A 6,000-nucleotide genomic window follows, 5' to 3' on the forward strand; every position below is an offset into this window, starting at 1 on the left:
TCCATACAATTTGCAAATGTCTATTAAGTGCTGGGCATGAAAGAGGCACTTGTTTCTTGGCACATGTTTCAGGTCCTGGGAGACACGCACTCTTCCGCTGAGAATGAGGAAGAGCCCTGGGAAACGAGGCCTCCAGGTACCGGGATGGAAGAGGTGGGAGGGCTTATCTCAAGGCCACCCTCTCCAGGTGCTCAGGCAGACCCTGGGAACAGAGAGAGTCTGCAACTGCCTGGAGGAGTGTGGACAGGAGCCTGGCACGATCCTTGACCTCATGGTGCAGTATCAAGAGAGAACGGCTGGCCAGCCAGAGGGTGGCAAACAGCTAAGAGGCTGGCCTGCCTCCAAAAGGGCCCTCTCAGAGCGGTGAGGCCCAGAGTTACTCAAAAGGAGAGTTATAGGAAATAGTTTCTAGTCTGGGTTCAGCAAATCATTCTGTGCATGCTCAGATACACCTTCTTTGTTGGTTATGCTTTACTGGATCTACACTGGAGAATAAAGAGCTTTTAGAAACGTAGTGAGTCAGAAGAGGCCTCACGGACCATCTAGTCTGACCCCCAGCTCCAGCCGGCCCCGCTCATGACATGCCCACCGTGTGCAAAGAACATTCTTTTATTTGGAAGGTGCAAAGCGGGAAACTGAGCTCACACCATCAAGAGCTTAAATTAATTCAGAAACATAGGGTTGGACCTAGACTCAGGTGGTAACCCCGTGCACAGGTGCCATGGGACTCCACTGGATTTACTCCCGAGTGCATAGGACTGTAATATCATCTAGTTAAACCTAGTTCCCACTGAAATCCACGGGACTTAAGCTAAGTCATGACTAACATGTCAATTTATTTCAGTACTGACAAAGTTCAACTAACTTAGTTTAGGCCCAGTCCATTTGTGTTTTGAATTAACAGACAGTTAATTCTCAACTTAGTCCTTTACGTTTCCCTGAAGTGAAGAAGAGGCATTTCCTTGTATATTGGGAAAATGAAGGCTTCTCCAGTCTAATGCAATTCAGATGTGAACTGGGTTGCATGGAAATTTTAGCTTAACAAATTGGAAGGGCACAAGTTTGAGGTAGGCTGGGTAGCTGGTAAGGTGCTGTTTGAAATTTACACTGCTTTTTCAGCTCTACCCATATTCCCCCTCTGCTTAGAGAAAGATGCAGGCTTGTTGAGAAGTGATTATCTTGTGTGGTTTGTGGAGAATGGCAATGTATAAAATGTTCAGTGTCTGCAGCTTTTTTGAGCAACAGTTTTTCCACTGGCAGTCGTCCTCCCCTTCATTACTGGTGTTTTAAAGGCAACTTTCTCGTTGACTCAGGGCACAGCAATATGATGAGAATGTCCAGAATAAAACAGAGATGATGAAAAGAGGAGCCAGGGCACCTTTGAAAACTCTCCAGACATGAAACAAAATAGGGGAGATCTGGCAAAGAGACAGCTTAATTAGAAACTTCTTTCAGGCAATATAATCTGACTGATTGCATTTATAACCAGCTCGAACCTAAAAGCCGAATACAGTGACAATACGGTAATTATTCCATCTTGCCTGGGCAAAAGCCACCACTAATGCAGTCTTCCTGGTGCAATCCATCACAACGACTTTGAACACACCCCAGCGCTGCCTCCAGACACAGCTTCGACCTGCCTCATTCATGGATTTTCTGTGGGAGGGAAGGGCAGCAGCCTCGTGGCGTTGGGGCTTTAAAGAATGTCCTTCGCCTGCTTGCAGTGTAGTTTTACTGCCTATAGTCTGGGTCAATATAGTCTAATGAAAGTTTTGTTGGAGGTTCACATTTAGCCATCCATTTTTATTTTTGTCACTACAACAAAAACTGGTATTTGTTGACATGAGCCTGGCATCCTATTTCCCATACCCAAGTCTTCTGTCTTTTGCTTCCCAAGTACTTTGATCAATATTTGTTTCCCGTTCTCCTTTCCTCTGAAACCCTGCCATAGGCTTATCTCAATGTGCCAGTCTGCTCCCCTTTTAAAGCACAGATTACCTCCACCTGTTCTTGAAAGGCGTGAGTTTAATACAAACCCAGCTTTGTTTTCTGTTTGTAACCCAAACTGATTCCGTTTGCCACCCAAATTCTAAAAGTAAAGGCTTTTTAGCCATTTCCTCTGTTGATTGGTAGTGATGCTTTGGCACTGCAGTCCAGACTGACAGCCATCACCTTTTTTCAAACAAAGAGCCCATTACCCATACCCAAGGCAAATTCACAGTGTTCCTTCATTTGAGTTATAAGATTGGAAGTCAGCCATAAGGTTTGAGACAGCACACAGAGCTCAGAGATTAATCAAGATACTGATTGCACAATGTTATGGAAATAGTTGCTATATCATCTGGTGCACATAAATGTATGCAGCTCGGTGGTGCAAGAAGAGAAAAGAACCTCTTGCAGGTGTTGCTGCTCTTGATCTTGCAACTCTGCTTTTGCTTCCAGGTGGAACTTCTTGCCCCGCCTGGCAAACCGCCCTGGGTTGTATGGCTGGTGCTTCCAGCACTGCTGCTGCCGCCTGGCAGAGTTAGAGGCTGCTGGGTCTTGAGGGGCTGCAGGCTTGGATGCAATGGCAGGAGCAGCTGTTGCCGAAAATTATTTGTTTACTTGTTTATTAAGTGAATGAGTCACGCTGTAGCCTAGGCTCCCAGGACAACAGACACAATAAAAGCAGAGCCAGGCATGGAACAGTAGCTTTTGTTTTTGCCAGAAGGAAAGCAGCCGCTACTCCCATCCAGAGAAACTGCTTTGGTGATCTGAATGTTTTTGTCATAGTGCCACACGGAAAAATGTCTTGGTGGGGGGCATAGATTCCCAGCAGATTCAGAGGCAGCGATCTCATCTTGGAATGGGGAACAGGACCTCTGCCGGCCCTTCCTCTCCTCTTCACAACTGGTTTGGAAAGAATTGCACTGCCTGCTCTCTGAGGTTGGAAAGCAACCTTGGAGGGGCCTTAGAGGGAGAGTTTTGAGGGGTTGGGGATGGGGAGACACTGGAGTGGCCAGGATGCAAGGTGTCCTGAAGTTGCTCCAACGCCCTTCTTTCCATCTCCCTTCCAGACAGCCAACAGTGTCTGCTTAGCGAAAATGCAGAGCAGGAGGTTGCCTCCTGGCTCCTCTTGCTATGCACTGAGTGACTGCAACCCTCCGAGTTTGAGGGCTCATGTTTCTCTTCAAACACTGCACCCTAAAAGATGTGTGGCGTGTGAGACCTGCAGTATCAGAGCCAGGACAACTATACATACCAGTTGCATTCATGTGTGGCTACAGCATTTCCAAGCGGCAGTTGGTTGGCCACTGTGAAAATGCTGGACTAGATGGATCATTATTACACTGACCCATTGCTGCTCTTCTCCTGTTCTTAAAAAACTCGTTTTTGATTTCCTCTCAAGAAGCCTAGGACGGCGCCTCCTCACATTTTTCTAAATGAAAGCAATCTTGCTACTTCTCCAGCAAGACTATCTCTGTACCACGTATTCCCACTGCTACCTTTCGTTACAAGGGGGCAATGAGTAAAACGTTTAGAAAATAAAGCAAGGTTTGCTTAAAAAAATCTGTTACCGAAAACTATCATTTTCTTTAAGATGTGAACAGTACAGTGTAGATTAACCTTGATCAGATGAAACTCATTTCAAACCATTATTTTGAGATCCTTCTTTTTTAAACCCAAGTGAGTCACAGAACAAGAAGCTGGCATTTTACCAGGGTAGGAGCTGTCTTCTAGCTGTCTTCTGGCATTTGCTTTAAGATGGAGGAGAATGATATAAGCTGCCTTGAGCCCTTTGTAGGAAAAAGGCAGGATATAAATTGGAAAATAAAAAAAATAAATAAAATGTACACATAAACATTGCATTGTGTTTTGGGAAAAGATTCTAGGTTTGTTATCAGTATGGATTCAGGCTAAAGGGTAATTGACATAGAAGATGACAAAGTGATGTAGTTCTATTATGCATGACTCTGTGCGTGTTATGTATTCACAAATGCACATGCATGCACACAAAGCGAGTGTGTGTGTGTGTGTGTGTGAGAGAGAGAGAGAGAGAGAGAGAGAGAGAGAACACACAACCTGAAGGCATCTCACCAATCTAAATTAGACAGACTTTAATCCAAACAAAAGTGCTATGTCAGAAAGAGGGTAGGCAGTGGCCTACTAGCTCTGGACATGCCATTATGAAAGTACACTGAACTAGCAGTGTCCCTATAGAAGCAGAAAAAATAATCAAGTCATTAAAAATGATTACGAGTATTGTAAAACAGTGTTATTTTTTCCATATGGATGAAATGAGTATAATTCTCCAGCTGGATCCATAATGTATTATTTTCTTTTATTATTTCTTTCATAATATTAGTATAAATAAGATACTAACTTCCACCATGCGTGGGAAAACAACCAATCCTACTTTCCTGTTTAATAAGAAAAATAATGTGCTCCAAAAAATCCCCTTTAAGGTGACATCCATCAAGTATAGCAACATTTGTTATAGTTTCTTCACTCAAAGTTTCCGGCTGAATGCATTTTCTGAAAGAGCTCTTATTGCACTCAGCTGTAAAGTGGCAAACCCCAGAACACCAAACTTCACTTAACTTTATCTCTGGAGAGTTAAAGTACTGCTTGCAAGGCAAAGGAAATGGACAATGGAAGGATATATTTACAGCCCCCTGGCTATCGGTACAAGTGTGCACTTTTCTTTCTGCACTGCAACTGCGATGATTTAGATTTGCAGTTATTATACAAGCGTAATTTAGAATGATGGGGTATATTTAAAAAAGTGTAATTTTCATAGTTGAAAAATTAAGCTAATGCAGCAGGAAATAATCAGTGGAATCTGATATGGAACATGGTCATTGATCAGATGCTAAAAATTGGTTATTAGCTTCATGTTGTCTTGATCCATTTTGAACTACCACATTTCTATTATTAGAAAAATAGTTTCCTATATAGGCCTTTCAGATCATCCAATGAATAGAAGAGGGGCAGGAGAATAAGGCATGCTACCAAAAAAACCTTTTGCAAATCCTTTAAAAACCATCCAGTTGGCATCCTTAGCTCTACTTGAAACAAGGCAATCCTTGATAGTTTACTTCTGAGAATATTTATCATACATTGTGGCAGGGTTTCTTAAATATCTGTTTTTTGTACTCAGACTTTAGCCTTCATGAACTGAAGCACAGAATGCCTATTCAGGAGGCTTCAAGCTATGTTGTTATAGCAATGGCCCTCTTGCATTTTAATCTTCTCTCAGCTCTTCTCAGTCTGCATCTCATAAAAATAAAGACCCTAGGTTACTCTGATATATGGCAAGACGGTAGTCTTGAAAAGTGATGAAGAAATGCATTAAGTCAGAAAAATAATATATTGTGATATTTCAGATGACCTGACACAAATCTGGGGCAGTACACAACAGGACACGATTGCTAAGGTAATTTACATTGTGCTAGTGTAAACTACTATAATGCAATAGCATTAATGAGGGCACACACTTCCAGGACATGGTGCACCAGTTAATGCTATTGGTGTTGCACTAGCGTAGTTTATGCTAGAACAATGTAATTTACACGTGCTGCTGGATACAGCAGGCAGTATTGCACAGTTGATGAAGTTGCCTGACAACGGCTTTGTCTTATTCTATTTATTTCATTTTCCCTGCCCAATTGTGAGTTCTTTACAGCAGTTCATATACAGAAAGTACAATAAAATACCATTAAAAATCCAAAATACAAATTGCAAAAACAAGTTAAATATATATTCTAAATATATTATAACATAGGTGGAGGTTCCACATGACTACTACAGAAGACAGGGCAAGACAATGAAGTTGTATCGGCTGGCTATATTATTTTTGCTTCTGGCACCTCTCTTCCCAGGATTGTTTCCTGCAGGCCACCTGGGTGACAATGCAACCTAAATATGTAGCAACCAGCCGATGACTGTGCTTCTTGTCCTCTTTCCTCCTCTTCTGCATTCTGTCTTTCCTTCTATACTCTGGGAACTACAGACTAGTCA

Source organism: Varanus komodoensis, unplaced genomic scaffold, assembly GCF_004798865.1.
Source record: "Varanus komodoensis strain SLA01 unplaced genomic scaffold, ASM479886v1 scaffold7_3, whole genome shotgun sequence".
NCBI lineage: Eukaryota > Metazoa > Chordata > Lepidosauria > Squamata > Varanidae > Varanus > Varanus komodoensis.